Source organism: Rhinoderma darwinii, chromosome 3 (assembly GCF_050947455.1).
Source record: "Rhinoderma darwinii isolate aRhiDar2 chromosome 3, aRhiDar2.hap1, whole genome shotgun sequence".
NCBI lineage: Eukaryota > Metazoa > Chordata > Amphibia > Anura > Rhinodermatidae > Rhinoderma > Rhinoderma darwinii.
In genome coordinates this window covers 217,365,245-217,384,288 of record NC_134689.1, presented here as the reverse complement: position 1 = coordinate 217,384,288, position 19,044 = coordinate 217,365,245, and positions in this window count along the sequence as shown.

Below are 19,044 nucleotides of genomic sequence, written 5' to 3'. Positions count from 1 at the left end.
TCATTTTATAGCCCATATTGTTTTTACTTATGAGTATCCAAGACTGTATTTAATAAGTATAAGGGCATGTTCCCACGGATGCGCGGCAAATTTTCCGCAATGGAAAATCTGCAGCGGAATCTCAAAAATCCGGAGGTAAATCAGTCACAGAAATCACAGAAATTGTATTTTTGCTGCGCTTATAACTGCGGAAACACTGTGTAGCTACACTTTGAACCTCAGAATCGCAGCAAAATTGCTGCAAAAATCACAACGTAACACAGCTTGCAATTTTTACAACAGATTTTATGCTTCCAATATAGTTTATGGGAAAAAAAGTATATCTGCAGAATTATGTGCGAATTTTAGCTGCAGCTTGTGGATAAGATTTATTAAAATCTAATTAACCTGCTGATACTGTAAATACTGCGGAGTTTGTGCACGCTAATCTGTTGCGGTAAATCCACAGGGTATCCGACCTTTGAGAATATACCCTAAAAATACATATCACATGTAGCGCTCATTGTCAGTATATAATCATTCTTTGATTTCATTCTCTTCCTACTGACTGATGATGAGGGAATATATATATATTGCCAGAGAGACCATCATGAACATCTCCCTAATCAGGGTACTATTACATAGGGGGTAATATCATCCATACAGTAAATAAATTACGTTTTTTTCTTTGTGGCCCCCTGTAAATGTACCCTTAGAGGCCTAAACACTGAATATTTTCTAACTTTAATATCATCATTTCATCTTAGGCTAAATTCACACTTGGCATTTGCGCTGCGTAAGCTCTCGGTGCATATGTCAAACATATCCAAAGACCACGAATCTCCCGACGGAGGCCAATAGAATGTTCTTTTGGCCTCCGTCAGGGCTGGTGTACATTGGTATACCTTTTTTTTCAACTGTATGGAATAGTGCAGTCTGCTGGGTTATTCCGCACAGAGGCATCCTGCAAAAACATTATACCGCACGATATACATTTTTAAATATGGGCTACAAATGCCATTGTATATGTTACACACCTCACTTGGTTTCAGTGGCGCTTCTCCCCGACCTAGGCAACCGGATGCCTCCTCTTCTACTTCTATCTTAAACCGCGGCCCTGCTGATCCGGGCTGTAGCCTTTCTTCTTTGTATGTCCGACAGCATGATGTTGACGGTGTGACCAACACTCCTGGATAACATCAGTCCTGGTGGCCTATTTAAAGGAGACTTCAGCCTTCACTACTCACCTGCAGATCAAGGTATATCCTTTGTTTGGCTATTAATCCTATTGCTATTTGACTTTGTTCCTGGCACTGACTCTGATCTTGACCTCAGCCTTATTTCTAGATTTATCTCCTATCTTGTCCTTTGAATTTGTCGCCTGGTTCCTGTGGTTCTACTCCTGGTATTGACTCCTAACCTGACTACTATTATGTTTCATTCTCCGGCTTGCTACTTCCTACTTTTAACACTACTAAACCACTGACGACCCCTGGCTACATTACTGACTCCGCAACAGTGTGCCCACTGCCAATCGGTGACTATTCTGCAGAATGCGACCTCGGAAACCGACCAGGAAAGTCCATTCCTCCATGTTGGGGGTTAAGGGTGAGAAACAGGTAGATTCCTTATACTCCGCACCCCAGTCTAGACAGACCCATATCAATTGTGGTTAAGAGGATCCACTGAAAATCGTAACAGTATGCCTATACAGTGCTATCCGTTGGTTATAGAAGCTAATCAATAAATTATAAATACCCCAAAATGATGCCAATAAAAACGACAAATCTTTTGGCAAAAAAACAACCTCTCATACACTACTTCAATGGAATTTTTTTTTAAAAACCTTTGGGACATGGATACCACCCGACCACCTATCGCATCCACATATATGTAGGAGAGATATCCACACATGCAGACATGTCAGCCCTCCCGGTCACGCTATTTATACCCTCCCGCACCCAGGTACCAGGTGATATATAGTTTTTGCCAAGTTGCCAGGGAAAGAGGCTAAAAATAAGGTGCAGACACAGCAAAAAATAAAAAATCGGGCATTATTTATTAGATAATGGGCGCCGATGCTTTGGGTCCTGACTGTGTCCAACGTCAGGACAAAGTGTGCAGCGGGGCATACACATCCTGAAGTTAGATGGCGCAGCAGTGCAGCGGCACGCTAAGGTGAACAAGAGCTGGTACCAAGGAGGGTAAGTATAGTTTGGTCTGTGGTGATATATTTTTTTAAATCTGGGGTCAGAATTAGGTTAAGGGTTGGATCTTGGGTCTGAATTAAGTTAGTGTATATTAGTATAATAATTACTGCATGTACCTAGACCTGATTCTCCTGGCTCATGAGACTCTGTGGGAAAAACCTGTAATCCAGGTCTGTTGAGTCTGGGACCCTTGGGTGATATGGTGCATATTTTCCTGACTATTTAATGTAACCTCATTCAGCTTACTGTAGAAGATTAATGATTCAACAACTGGAACTAAATCAGACCCACTTCTAGTAAAGAAAATGATACTTCTTCTTAAAACATTTGAATTAGAACAGTTTACTTATTTCCAGTGGATTCACATTTTTATTTTCATTATCTATTAATCCAATTCATTACTTTTTAGCTGCTTTTATTTAAATGAGCTCCGGATGAAAATCTATTTTGAAATTGAGCCCAATGATGCATTATTGCAGTATTTCTTATTACATATAATTGCCATAACTTGAGAAAATGTTAATATATATGTAAATCAAGTCTGGTCACAGTTGTGCCCCTAAAAGGGATGGATATGTAAAAAATGAAAGCCGTGGTAATAAATCTCTGTTTTAAATTTCATTTAATTGCAGCTTAACTAAGTCGAGTAAATGTATGAAAGTTTAATATTTAATTTTATTAATTTGAGAAAGTGAAATAATCTTTATCACCACTAGAAGGCAGCATTTTCATTTCTATGTTCTTTATATATGTTCTGTGGATTGGCTGCTCTGTTTCATATAATTCATAATGTCACTGATCATACACTCTAATATTTGAGTCAACATTACAATGACCATTTAATAAACATATATAATATAGCTAATAGTGTAACCTAGTTTTTAACATGATAATATGTGGATCTAACAATATCTGTATCTTAAATGATTGCATATATTTTTCTTACATGTATTTAGATGATATTCAATAAAAATCTTTATTATTATATGATATATGATTTAATGTGCCTATAGACATAGCAGACTTAGCAGAGGTGAGTTTGTCAGTGCAATAGTGCTGAGTTTTGTAATTTGGCACAGATTTGGTATCACAATGTCTTATCTGTGCTTTTCTTACTGCTATAAGTTAATGTGAAGTCCTGCCTTTGATGAGCAATTTATCTTCATTATTTTTTATTTTACTTATTTTTAAAGTGGTATTGTAGTTTAACAATGTATCTGAATAGCTTAAATAGCATGACATCAGTTTTTACAGGAGCCATGATGGATATAATGGATCGGTTGTAATCAGTTTTGTAATGGATCCTAACAGAGCCCGATAGAGCCCATCAAGTCTCTTCTGCTGTTCTACCATATTTCTTTATAGATCAAGAGGAAGATTGGTGTGCGGTACAAAGTAGCGGGAAAACATTGTCTAATATTTTCTTACATAATATTTACCCTCTATACTGTGCTGCGATCCTTTGGATCTAATAAGTCATACCAGTAATGTGAAAGGGGCCTTTTTCAATATTCTGGCTATGGAAGAGCAAAACAAACCTGACATAAAAGAACTAACACAAGCGTGAACAGAGACTTTGGCTCTATTCACATCTGCATTCCGGGTTCCGTTGTTCTGCTCCGTCATAGGAGGAGAACAATGAGAATACTGGAAGCACCAGATCCGTCGCAGTACGGTAACCGAAAACCTCCACGGAACCCATTTTTTTTAATGGATTTCTTCACGGCTATGTAAACCTCTGAAGGGCAAATAATTTTTTTTCATAAACAGGTCAGTCAGTGTGATTACTGCAACTTTCTAAATAGTTTTTATTAAAAATTATTTTTACTTTTTGAGATACAGCTGCTTTGTATTATCTATGGGGCGCACTTCCATACTCTGGGTCACACGATTCTCCTTAAATTATGGGTAAGTGCATTTACTGGATCAATAGGGACACTTGCTATTTTCTTAGGAACACTAGTTTCCTTAGGCAAACGGTCTAACGGTCTGGTCTGCTGTACTTCTTGCATTTGCATCTTATTTCTTATAGATGTACCCTGTGTAGGAGCAATTTCGATTATCAACATAAACTGTATACCTTGATGTGATTTAAATATTCTGTTTAATATTGATATTTGTGACTTAGTCAAGGACTCATTTTTAGATTCTCTGTTCTTTGTAATTTTGTGTATTTATTATTAATAAAGATATGTAATTTTTTCACATGTGGATATATACGGACTCCTTTTCTCTGGTTTATTTTGTATTATCTATACAGAGCAGCTGTATCGTTTGCTATGACCTGAATCCGTCAGTCCCGCGGACTTGACGGCTTCAGTGTCAGCGGATGCTGCGTGTCTGTGACACGCAGGATCCACCTGTAATCTATCACATTGAAGTTCATAGATTACAGGAGGATCCTGCTTGTCAGAGACACGCAGGACCCCCTTTCACTTAACCCGTCAGTCCTGTGAACCTGACGGGAGCAGGATTTAGCTGTAGATACAGCTGATATGTATAGAGAATACAGAGCAGCTGTGTCTCAAAAAGTAAAACAAATTTTTAATAAAAAGTATTAAGACAGTTGCACTAATCACACTGGCTGACCCTTCAAAGGTTTACATAGCCTTTCAGGTTTCCATCATCGTTCCCATCATTTTGATGAACAAAATAGCGCAGTATGATTTTGTTCTGCAAAAACGATGGATGCTGCTACGGAGGCCCCTAATAGAGCCGCAGATGTGAAAAGGGCCTTATATCCACCTTGTTTTGTCTCTTTCTCACTTTCCTGATCTGCTAACTGACAGCAGTAATGTAGATATTTTGCCAAGACCGTGGTTTCCATGGTAACATCAACATACTGACATACATGAACTTCTGGATATGTAACCTCTACTCATCAGAAGACATTCAGTGAAGTTCACATGACAGGATATCCATGCATGGAAGACTCAGTCTGTTAAATTCACATTGCTGAAGTTAGAAGACCAGGCGAAAGATAATAAAAATAGAAAACAAGTTATATATTAGCAAATGCCATGGTTTTGTGTTCCCTATTACATTGTGCAGCCAGTACTATGAGAGCTTAGAACAAATGTATATATATATATAGTTCCTATTGACTTCAATAGAAGTTGTATAAAAATGTATGCAGTGGGCTCCCCCTAGTGGTGGTTGTGAGCAGTCAGATTTTTGTCATGTCACTCCTAGAGGTGGGACCCGCATCTATCTGCCTTTTATGACATATCCTGTGGGTATGTTATAAATGCCCTTCATGGAAAAACCCCTTTAACTCCTTTACTGTCATAAACAACCACAGATAATACGACTACACTCTGCTGGCACTATAGTTTGCAGACACTCTGCTAGCACTACTTGTTTTGGAGACGTATGAAGAAGAGCATATTGGTTTACCAATGGTTACCAGGTAGCATCAGGAGATTTTACTCTACTATGCATTCTGCACAGATGAAAAAATCTATCCTAATGGAAAACAGTAAATGGCGTGATAAAGACAGATCATTATATATGAAATACAGAGGCAATGGCTATATAGACAGCAAATACATATATATATATATATACACACATATATATATATATATATATATATATATATATATATATATATATATATATATTTGCTGTCTATGTAGCCAATGCCTCTGTATTTCATCAAGTTTTCATGGTGCACAATAAAACAAGTTCAGAATCTTTATAAAAGCCAAAATCAGCTCTGCTACATGTGTAATTCTCCCATTCAGATTACTGATAATTTGCCGCAAAATGCAGATTTAGAAATGCATGTAAAAAAGTCATGAAAGCAGACATGCTTATATTAATGGTATTTTCACACATTTCAATGAGCAATTGCTATAAAATGTGTGCTGAATTTATTTAGATTGCAGGAACATAATGAAAAGAAATGGAAGAACAGTAGCTAAAATGTTATATATAAAGCTGACTGATCTCAGAAGAGAAACGGTAATATTCTTAGCACCACGGACAGCTCCCTCCTGTTTCCTGGTAAGTCTTTAAACAACTTCTATGCAGACGTACTGAATGCAATAGTTTATGGAACATTTACTGTAAAATTGTCATTGTTATGTTCTATGGTTCAATATGAAATGCTTTGCCTTCTGTCAGGCTTTGCAATACAATTTTAGCAATACATATATATATATATATATATATATATATATATATATATATATATATATATATACACAGTGAAGGAAATAAGTATTTGATCCCTTGCTGATTTTGTAAGTGTGCCCACTGTCAAAGACATGAACAGTCTAGAATTTTTAGGATAGGTTAATTTTACCAGTGAGAGATAGATTATATAAAAAAAAGACCCTGAAAATCACATTGTCAAAATTATATATATTTATTTGCATTGTGCACAGAGAAATAAGTATTTGATCCCTTTGGCAAACAAGACTTAATACTTGGTGGCAAAACCCTTGTTGACAAGCACAGCAGTCAGACGTTTTTTGTAGTTGATGATAAGGTTTGCACACATGTTAGATGGAATTTTGGCCCACTCCTCTTTGCAGATCATCTGTAAATCATTAAGATTTCGAGGCTGTCGCTTGGCAACTCGGATCTTCAGCTCCCTCCATAAGTTTTCGATGGGATTAAGGTCTGGAGACTGGCTAGGCCACTCCATGACCTTAATGTGCTTCTTTTTGAGCCACTCCTTTGTTGCCTTGGCTGTATGTTTCGGGTCATTTTCGTGCTGGAAGACCCAGCCACGAGCCATTTTTAATGTCCTGGTGGAGGGAAGGAGGTTGTCACTCAGGATTTGACGGTACATGGCTCCATCCATTCTCCCATTGATGCGGTGAAGTAGTCCTGTGGCCTTAGCAGAGAAACACCCCCAAAACATAATGTTTCCACCTCCATGCTTGACAGTGGGGACGGTGTTCTTTGGGTCATAGGCAGCATTTCTCTTCCTCCAAACACGGTGAGTTGAGTTAATGCCAAAGAGCTCAATTTTAGTCTCATCTGACCACAGCACCTTCTCCCAATCACTCTCAGAATCATCCAGATGTTCATTTGCAAACTTCAGACGGGCCTGTACATGTGCCTTCTTGAGCAGGGGGACCTTGCGGGCACTGCAGGATTTTAATCCATTACGGCGTAATGTGTTACCAATGGTTTTCTTGGTGATTGTGGTCCCAGCTGCCTTGAGATCATTAACAAGTTCCCCCCGTGTAGTTTTCGGCTGAGCTCTCACCTTCCTCAGGATCAAGGATACCCCACGAGGTGAGATTTTGCATGGAGCCCCAGATCGATGTCGATTGACAGTCATTTTGTATGTCATCCATTTTCTTACTATTGCACCAACAGTTGTCTCCTTCTCACCCAATGTCTTATTTATGGTTTTGTAGCCCATTCCAGCCTTGTGCAGGTCTATGATCTTGTCCCTGACATCCTTAGAAAGCTCTTTGGTCTTGCCCATGTTGTAGAGGTTAGAGTCAGATTGATTAATTGAGTCTGTGGACAGGAGTCTTTTATACAGGTGACCATGTAAGACAGCTGTCTTTAATGCAGGCACCAAGTTGATTTCGAGCGTGTAACTGGTCTGGAGGAGGCTGAACTCTTAATGGTTGGTAGGGGATCAAATACTTATTTCTCTGTGCACAATGCAAATAAATATATATAATTTTGACAATGTGATTTTCTTTTTTTTTTTTTATATATATATAATCTATCTCTCACTGGTAAAATTAACCTAGCCTAAAAATTCTAGACTGTTCATGACTTTGACAGTGGGCAAACTTACAAAATCAGCAAGGGATCAAATACTTATTTCCTTCACTGTATATATACACGCTACCGGTCAAAAGTTTGGGGTCACCTAGACAATTTTGTGTTTTCCATGAAAACTCACACTTATATTTATCAAATGAGTTGCAAAATGACTAGAAAATATAGCCAAGACATTGACAAGGTTAGAAATAATGATTTTTATTTGAAATAATAATTTTCTCCTTCAAACTTTGCTTTCGTCAAAGAATGCTCCATTTGCAGCAATTACAGCATTGCAGACCTTTGGCATTCTAGCTGTTAATTTTCTGAGGTAATCGGGAGAAATTTCAACCCATGCTTCCAGAAGGCCCTCCCACAAGTTGGATTGGCTTGATGGGCACTTCTTGCGTACCATACGGTCAAGCTGCTCCCACAACGGCTCTATGGGGTTGAGATCTGGTGACTGCGCTGGCCACTTCATTACAGATAGAATACGAGCTGCCTGCTTCTTCCCTAAATAGTTCTTGCATAATTTGTAGGTGTGCTTTGGGTCATTGTCCTGTTGTAGGATGAAATTGGCTCCAATCAAGCGCTGTCCACAGGGTATGGCATGGCGTTGCAAAATGGAGTGATAGCCTTCCTTATTAAAAATCCCTTTTACCTTGTACAAATCTCCCACTTTACCAGCACCAAAGCAACCCCAGACCATCATATTACCTCCACCATGCTTGACAGATGGCGTCAGGCACTCTTCCAGCATCTTTTCAGTTGTTCTGCATTTCACAAATGTTCTTCTGTGTGATCCAAACACCTCAAACTTCGATTCGTCTGTCCATAACACTTTTTTGCAATCTTCCTCTGTCCAATGTCTGTGTGCTTTTGCCCATATTAATCTTTTCCTTTTATTAGCCAGTCTCAGATATGGCTTTTTCTTTGCCACTCTGCCCTGAAGGCCAGCATCCCGGAGTCGCCTCTTCACAGTAGATGTTGACACTGGCGTTTTGCGGGTACTATTTAATGAAGCTGCCAGTTGAGGACCTGTGAGGCGTCTATTTCTCAAACTAGAGACTCTAATGTACTTGTCTTGTTGCTCAGTTGTGCAGCGGGGCCTCCCACTTCTCTTTCTACTCTGGTTAGAGCCTGTTTGTGCTGTCCTGTGAAGGGAGTAGTACACACCGTTGTAGGAAATCTTCAGTTTCTTGGCAATTTCTCGCATGGAATAGCCTTCATTTCTAAGAACAAGAATAGACTGTCGAGTTTCACATGAAAGCTCTCTTTTTCTAGCCATTTTGAGAGTTTAATCGAACCCACAAATGTAATGCTCCAGATTCTCAACTAGCTCAAAGGAAGGTCAGTTTTATATCTCCTCTAAACAGCAAAACTGTTTACAGCGGTGCTAACATAATTGCACAAGGGTTTTCAAGTGTTTTCTAATCATCCATTAGTCTTCTAACACAGTTAGCAAACACAATGTACCATTAGAACACTGGAGTGATGGTTGCTGGAAATGGGCCTCTATACACCTATGTAGATATTGCATTAAAAACCAGACGTTTGCAGCTAGAATAGTCATTTAGCACATTAACAATTTATAGAGTGTATAGAGATTCTGATGCCACATTTTTAGATGGGTACTGTGACCACCACTTTTACAAGAGCACTGTGGCTTCCAGTGTTAGTCTAGATCTTTACAGTGACCTTTGATCACCCACAAGTCACGGTAAAATGAGGTACATCACCAACTCTCAGCCATTCACAGCAAACAGCAGCAGCATTCAGATGCTGGGAGAGACTGAACTTGAGCAGCTACTATTGGTAGCTAGAGTGGTCCTCCAGCCCCTCAGGGTTCCTGTGCAGCCAGAGTAGCTGCAAAAGCAGTACGGGTCCTTTTACACCGGCAAATTTGGGCCATAAAACAAGTGCCGATCAACGAGACAGCTCATTGATGGGCGCGCGTTTGCTCCTTTCAGAAGAAGCTATGATCAGTAATGTATGGGGACGAGCGATCGTTACTACGATCGCTCGGCCCCTTGCATTTCCATAATGTCGGCAGCAAACGGAGATGTACTGCCGACAACGATAATATTTTGTTTTGCATAAAAGATACGATCAGCCGAAGAGGAGGTCTAACTCTGCCTATCATATCTAGCACAATGTCATAGTCCGGAAATTTCTGATATCGCCCAACTCGACTGTATTAGGGAAATCTTGAAAAATTCCCTATACAATTCCCTATCATTATTAAGCAGCATAAATACAATTTGAAGCTAAATTTGAAAGTGTACCTGTCATTACAAAAAAGAATCCCAATCATGCTCCCCCATCTCCCCTTATCTTCAGTTGCGGTGTTATTAAAGACAGGCTTTTTACTGACTGGGGAGGTATCTGAACATTTACAGAGAGTCTTAAGGCAGGATCAAGGGAACTACAGGGCGCTGGAAGGTGAGGAATAAGCTAGTTTCCACTAATAATATATATTACAAAGTTTGATAAATTGACATGTACTACTGATTCATGAAAAAAAGTGTCTCGCCAGACTTATCATATGTACAATATCCATGTGAATTCTTCTGGGAAAGCATGTGAGAATATAAGCAAGCCAGGTTAAAGGGAACCTGTCACCAGCATTTCACCTATTAAAGCAGCAATACCTGGTGGTAGTGGGTGAAAAATCATTTCTATATAACCTATAATTGTCTTCTTAGTCGGCTCTGAAGCTTTACTATTCAGATTTTTAGTGTTCCCACACTGTATGCAAATGAGCAGAAAAGAGTCAGATCTTCTTTTGAAAAAGTCAAATCTTCATTGAAAAGAGTCAAATCTTCATTCCTCAAGTCTTTCCGAGTTTACCCCGCCTCCTTACTTTTGATTGGCAGCTCCTCGCCTTCCCCCAGTATACAAAATCCTGCACTTGTGCATTGATGTCCTCTTCTGGTGTGTGCGCACAAAGGGACACCGGATTATTACGATAAAAGGCGCAAAATGTTTGCAGACACTTATTTATAGTCGGAGGAGGAGTTTAGAAGCGGGGATAACGGCAATGAACTTTTGATAGCAGCGGCCAGTGAGGTATAAGTAAAGTTCAATAGGTGAAATGCTGGTGACAGGTTCCCTTTAAGCTTAGCGTGAACACATAAATGAGCCAGGCTACTAGTCTACTTTGTGATGCCCCTAGCAAATTACTATATTAATAATCACAGCATGCAAACATGATGGTGTTTTATTAAAATACTCTACTTGTCTAGACGTAAGTGCATAATAATGGAAGTAATATTACACACTCTGCTGGGAACATGATTTCATAGATATAGGATCAGGAATTTGCAGATACTGTTTGAGAAATCAGTGGTCTCTGAATCAGATAAGAATACGAGTAGCCTGAATGTTGTAAATGCTATACGTCATGTTCACTGGCTTTTATAGCATATAAATGTACAGCGTTCTGTTTACAAAATAGATGATATCCAACAGATGCCTACCATCCCTTTATCTCTGCAGTCCGGCTTGCCTACCAATACAATGCCTGAATGATTGCAGACTAGGTTGGCATTGCTTTATCTCTCCATTCTGCAATGTTATTTGGTGTGACCATGTCCTGCTGCCTCTCTGTCTGATGTCCAGCTTTATATCTTATGTCTGCCTCCATCTGTTCAATCCGGCATGATATAGCTTCTCCATATTAGAAATATAGTTTAGTCAAGCTGTGTCCTTCCTGCTTTCCAGCGTGTTTTACAGTCTATTGCCTGTAGTCCATATTATTACAGATGCTTTACTGCCTTCTTTAAATATCTATTTCCTCCCATGTATGAATTCTTTAGGGTGGCTTTTTTATTTTTTATTTATAAGTGATTTCTCCTAACTCCAGAACAGGTTGGAAATTAAAAGATTATATTATACATCGAAATTAAATAAACAATGTATATAAAAATAAATGAAACATTAAAGCCCATTTAAATACAATGGGGGGAATTTATTAACCTCTCAAAAGCAGGGCCCATTTTGGCCTTAAAGAGGCTCTGTCACCAGATTTTGCAACCCCTATCTGCTATTGCAGCAGATAGGCGCTGCAATGTAGATTACAGTAACGTTTTTATTTTTAAAAAACGAGCATTTTTGGCCAAGTTATGACCATTTTTGTAGTTATGCAAATGAGGCTTGCAAAAGTCCAAGTGGGTGTGTTTAAAAGTAAAAGTCCAAGTGGGCGTGTATTATGTGCGTACATCGGGGCGTTTTTAATACTTTTACTAGCTGGGCGCTGTGAAGAGAAGTAACATCCTCTTCTCTTCAGAACGCCCAGCTTCTGACAGTGCAGATCTGTGACGTCACTCACAGGTCCTGCATCGTGACGGCCACATCGGCAGCAGAGGCTACAGTTGATTCTGCAGCAGCATCAGCGTTTGCAGGTAAGATCGACTTACCTGCAAACGCTGATGCTGCTGCAGAATCAACTGTAGCCTCTGGTGCCGATGTGGCCGTCACGATGCAGGACCTGTGAGTGACGTCACAGATCTGCACTGTCACAAGCTGGGCGTTCTGAAGAGAAGAGGATGTTACTTCTCATCAGAGCGCCCAGCTAGTGAAAGTATTAAAAACGCCCCGATGTACGCACATAATACACACCCACTTGGACTTTTACTTTTAAACACACCCACTTGGACTTTTGCAAGCCTCATTTGCATAATTACAAAAATGGTCATAACTTGGCCAAAAATGCTCGTTTTTTAAAAATAAAAACGTTACTGTAATCTACATTGCAGTGCCTATCTGCTGCAATAGCAGATAGGGGTTGCAAAATCTGGTGACAGAGCCTCTTTAAGGAAGCAGCAATTTTTTTAGTTTTTTCACCTTTGCAATCCTAGAGCCATAACTTTTGATTTTTTTTTTTATGTTTGTAGCGGTGTAAGATCTTTGTTTTTGCAGGACGAGTTATATCTTTGAAAGGTACCATTTTAGGGTAACTATAAATTGTTGATTAACTTTTATTTATTTTTTTAAAGAAAGAAACAAACAGCAATTCTGCCATTGTTTTTTTTTACGCCATTCATCATACGATATAATAACCATTTCAACTTTAATCTACAAGTTGTTAGATTTACACCAATACCAGATATGTAAATTTTTTTAACATATTTTACTACTTTTGCACAATAAAATATGTTTCATAAAAATAATTATTTTTGCATCGCCACATTACAATAGCCATAACTGTTTTATTTTTCCGTTGACGCAGCTTTATGACGGCTTGTTTTTTGCAGGCAGGACGATTTATATTTTTCAAATATGCATTTTGAGGCATATATAACTTATTGATTAACTGTTCTAATTTTTTTAGGGGGGTTAATGGGAAAAAAAAACATTTTCTGCCATTGCTTTTTGGTATTTTTTTTACATTGTTCCCCAAGCAGTATAAATAACATTTTAACTTTATTATACGAGTTGAATGTGGCGATACTAAATATGTACAGTACTGTGCCAAAGTTTTAGGCAGTTGTGGAAAAATGCTGCAAAGTAAGAATGCTTTAAAAAATAGAAGTGTATTTTTTTTCATCAATTAACAAAATGCAAAGTGACTCAACAGAAGAGAAATCTAAATTAAATTCATATTTGGTGTGACCACCCCTTGCCTTCAAAACAGCATCAATTCTTAAAGGTACGCTTGCACACAGTTTTTGAAGGAACTTGGCAGGGAGGTTGTTCCAAACATCTTAGAGAACTAACTACACAGATCTTCTGTGGATGTAGGCTTCCTCAAATCCTTGTGTTTCTTCATGTAATCTCAGACAGTCTCGATGATGTTGAGATTAGGGCTTTGCGGGGGCCATATCATCACTTCCAGGGCCGTTTGTTCTTCTTTACGTTGCCAATCAAATGGTATTGCATGATGGATAAGTATCTGCCTGTATATCTCAGCATTGAGGACACCATTAATCCTGATTAAATCCCCAACTCCATTTGCTGAAATGCATCCCCAAATGTGCAAGGAACCTCCACCATGCTTCACTGTTGCCTACAAATGCTCATTATTGTACCACTCTCCAGCCCTTCGGCAAACAAACTGCCTTCTGTTACAGCCAAATATTTAACATTTTGACTCATCAATCCAGAGCACCTGCTGCCATTTTTCTGCACCCCAGTTCCTGTGTTTTCGTGCATAGTTGAGTCACTTGGCTTTGTTTCCACATCAAAGGTGTGGCCTTTTGGCCGCAATTCTTCAATGAAGACCACTTCTGGCTAAACTTCTCCGAACAGTAGATGGGTGTACCTGGGTCCTACTGGTTTCTGCATGTTCTGAGCTAATGGCACTGCTGGACATCTTGTGATTTTGAAGGGAAGTAAGCATGATGTGTGTTTGATGTGCTGCACTAAGTTTCCTTGGCCGACTACTGCATCTACGGTGCTCAACGTTGCCCATTTCTTTGTGCTTCTTCAAAAGAGCTTGAACAGCACATCTTGAATCCCCAGTCTGCTTTGAAAACTTTGCCTTTGAGAGACCTTGCTTATGCAGTATAACTACCTTGTGTCTTGTTGCTGTTCTCAGTCTTGCCATGGTGGACCTCGGATATGAAATTACCCACCACTGGTAGTACATACCCTAACTACAGCACCACTTGCTTTCAGCATATATGCCCCTTATCCAGCGGCAATAGTGTTTGAAAAAGGCTGTGTTGATAGGTTGACACGTTACAAACCTGAATTTGCGTATTTCCGAATAAACCTTATCTGGAGTGCTCCAGTCTATCTTTACACTATGACATGAAACTATCTTCCCCAACCTCACCTATGTAACAAAGTTTGTTTTAAGCCTCCTACACAGCTGTTTCTGTTATTGTTAAAGGGGATTTCCAACCATTAAAAGTTGATGGCCTATCCTCAGGATAGGCCACCAATAGCTAAAGGGTCAAGGTCCAACTCCTGGGATCCCCGCCTATCAGCTTTTTTGAAGGGGCCGCAGTACTTGTAAGAGTGCTGCTTCCCCTTCATTTCATCTTGCTCACTGTGAATCGTCTACACTCATTTAGTGGCGATTCACAGGTATGGCAGCTTTTTCTCCTGTTGAAGCGAATGGGAGAACAGGATGCAATACCTGTACGACCGCTGCGGCCCCTTCAAAACAGCTGATCGGAGGGGGTACGAAAGTCGGACCCCGACCCATCAGCTATTGATGGTCTATCCTGATGGCCTATCCTCAAAATTGATAGGCCATCAGGATAGGCCATCAATAGCAGGATAGGCCATCAGTATCTGGAAAATCCCTTTAATGACTGTGTTTCAACCTACATATGAAGATTTTGATCTTTATCACCGGTTTGGTATAATTGGTTAATAATACACCTGACTATTTTGAAGGCAAAGGGTGGTCACACCAAATATTGATATTTAGAAATATTTAGATTTCTCTTCTGTTAATTCACTTTGTATTATGTTTATTGATAAAAAAAAATATTTATTAACACTTCTATTTTTTGGAAGCATTCTTACTTTGCAGCATTACTTTTTCACTTTTAATGGGAATTTTTTTGGAAAATTTTATTCTCATTTTAAACCATTTTTATTATTTTTTTAAAATATGAAAAATTTTTTGTCCCACTTTAGGACCTGACTGTGTGATGCTGCCATGACAACCCATTGTCATGGCAGCAATCGCCTCCTGGGGGTGCCGATGGGGTGAGAGAGGAAGCCCCCTCTTTCTATTTAACTACTAAGATGTCGCAGTCACTATTGACTGCAGCACCTAAGAGGTTAAACGGCTGCGATCAGAGTTATCTCTGATCCTGGCAGATACAGCGGGATGTCAGCTGTGAAGGAAGGTAGTGATGTATCCCACTGTGTAGGCATACAGTGGAATATGTCGCCCGAACTCCCCTGGCAGAACTCTACTTGAAGTGCTGTGCCCGGCGAAGCTCCTGACGTCACCGTCCATATATGGACAGTGATGTCAGGAGCTGCAATGCTGGAGTCCCCGACCAGAGCATCACAATCGCTCTACCGGGGACTCCGGTCCTGGGTAAGCCCTTGACATCACGGTCTACATATGGACAGTGACATTAGAAGATTTAAGATCCAGGAATCCCCAACCACAGCATCGACAACGCTCTGGCCTAAGATTTTTCCTGGATGAGTCCCTGATGTCACTTTCCATAAATGGACAGTGACGTTAGAATCTTTAAGATGACAGAATTCCTGGCAAGAGCATTGGCTATGCTCTGGCTGGGTATTCCGCTCCTGGAGGAGCCCCTGACATCACTGTCAACACTGTCCATATATATATATATATATATATATATACAGTCCAGAGATAGATGAACACAGCACTCCAATGATTCCAGAAAATCAGGCCATGTGCTCGTTACCTCGGGGTGAATCAATTCCCCAATATACAATAGAAAAAGGCATAGAACACAGTAACGGCACCAGGACTTCAGAGTAGATGAAAGCAGAGTGGATTTATTTAAAATCTTTATTTATATAGCACTTTACAATTTAAAGGGTTCATGTACAGACAATATCAGACATTACATAGGGACAAAACTAATTTAGAATTCAAACAAAATGAGTGAGGACCCTGCTCGCAAAAGCTTACAATCTATGAGGAAGTAAAAGAGATACAAAATATAAAAAAGTGCTTGTTAAGTGCAAAGGTCCAGCCATCTTTTATACACCTAAGGTAGTGAACATAAAGCTGCATGAGCCGGTCACCAGCCAGTATCCGTGTTAACGCAATCATGGGCCAAAATCTATTAGACTGACATTTGTAATGGGTATGTCAACCAAAACCAGCTCTCCAGTGATTTATTTAGTTTCAAATCATGTTTTATCGATATATTGAGAGAGGAATTAGACACACAGATGCTGCTGGTATGCTTAAAATACTCCTCTGCCCTTTATTCATCAAACCATTACAATAATATCTTTCGAAGTAGGAACAGCTTGATTCCAGTCAATCATTTACAATGTTTACAATATGACATTAATTTGGATTTCATGTAGCCAATAGCATATAATGACAATATGTTTTGTCCTGAACCAATCATAGGCTTAGAAGAAGTCTTAAATGTAAAACTATGAGTTCCCATAATATACCGTGTCATAGATGCTAGGAGGCAGACTACCCCCTCCCTTATATTAAACAAACCTCTTCTCCAAGGCTAAGAGTCAGGCTGACTCCTCCCTTATGGTAAACAATGTCATTCTTACAGACTCTCAAGGATGATCGGCTCCTTATCACACAAAAATAATAAAAACATTCAACTCGAGAATACATAACATAGAATTGTTTCAAGACAACTGCTGACATGGATATATTAGCTTTTTAAAGCAATCATAACTTATTAATCTCAAAATGGCTCCTTCAGGCCACAAGATGGATTCCAACTATCCAAAATGGTCGCTATCTTACAAGATGGAGTCTATGCAAGATGGAATCATTGAAACATTTTAATTACTTTCACAATTCCCACCTTTTGTTTATTTGAGGAGATTTTGCATCCAAGCCAGGTACTTAAAGGGGAACTCATCCCCCCTTGAGGACTTACCTAACCTCTTCACCTCATCCAATGTGCATGTCAACAACATTTCTCTCCATTCCCATTTCACTCAAGGGGTACGCCTGATGAAAGGATCTAGGATGGTGGGTAATCATTTTAGCCTTTGCTGCGAAGCATTGCAAAAGTTTTGGCAGGCCTCAGAATATGAGGCCCAGAAGCAAATATAATGCAATACATAATAAAAAACCTGCAGGACACTCTGGAGCAACCCCATTATACATCCCCCAACACCCTTGAACCAGTTAGAGAGATAAAGACATGACAACCAATCTGGTCACTCCAGGTTCCAATCATCTTTCGAATTGGCTTTCCTGAATGCTTCCTTTATTTTCTCAGCTTGTTCTATGTCATGCTTGACCTGCATAATACCAAAAAGGTCTATATAATGGCAACAGGCTGGGCCAACTACTTGGCACATGCACATGCCCCCTTGGGCAGCATTCTCTATATTATGAGCATTCTTTACTGCTAAACCTACTAATGTTGGCAATAATCCAAACTTCTCCGGCCACGGTACATTTATTGGTCATAATTGTTTTGCGCTATCACTTACTGTCCTAATGGGACCTTTACCCCTGCAGATATAACAGGTCGTGGGCAGCAACTTTCTGAAACCTAAAGACACCCAGGTAACATAAACTCCGGGCTCTTATTGCTGCCATGTACTTCTTACTTATGAGTGACAACAACCAGTGACCTTCACCTCATAACTCCACATAAAACACCTCAGAATATTATTTGCAGTATCGTAGCATATTTACATACATTATAATGATAAACCTCAGACAATATAAACAATATGGCCTCAACTAATAAAATAATGCTATCACCAATCTCATGCTATCGCCCATCAGATTTGGGTCCCATCAGTTCATTGCAAGTCCTGTACATCATCGTCTTCTTCTTCTTTTGTCTTCTGTTCTTCACTGACTGTCGCCCTTAGGGTAACCCACACAATTGTGAAGTCAGACTATACGGTGGTGTCCAGTGGGGGATTTATTATTACCCTCCTGGTCACTTACTTTTTAAAACACTTGGATACTGCTGACGGATTCACTCAGGTCTTTGGCCTTTGCTTTACTTTGACCTTTGCTTTACTTTGACCTTTGCTGATATCATCAGGACTTGATTTGGTCCTTCTCATTTGTCCTCTTACTCCGGCATGTTGCTTGTCTGCATGGCTACTTAGAATTGTGACACTGCCTTCAGTTCATGACAAGCACGTTGTATTGGCTCAGGCTGCGCCTGACGCATCTCAGTGATGAAATTCATCATGTTAAAGTCTTTTATTTCATGTTTACTGGCACTTGCTGGGGACCCAACCCTTGTCGATTATTAAAAATAAATGCTAATCTAGTGATAACATTTACATAATATAAAAATTGTTCTAAGTACATACAATAACAATGTCAGGCCCTTAAACTACATCAAACGCACACCTTTATTTAAGAAAAACTTCTCTGTTCCAATGGTCAGGGCACCTAGATAACGTGTAGTTACTGGGTATATTTTAATTTGCTGGTGTTACACTTTTCAGCGGGATTTGTACCTTGTTCTGAGCTGATTACTTG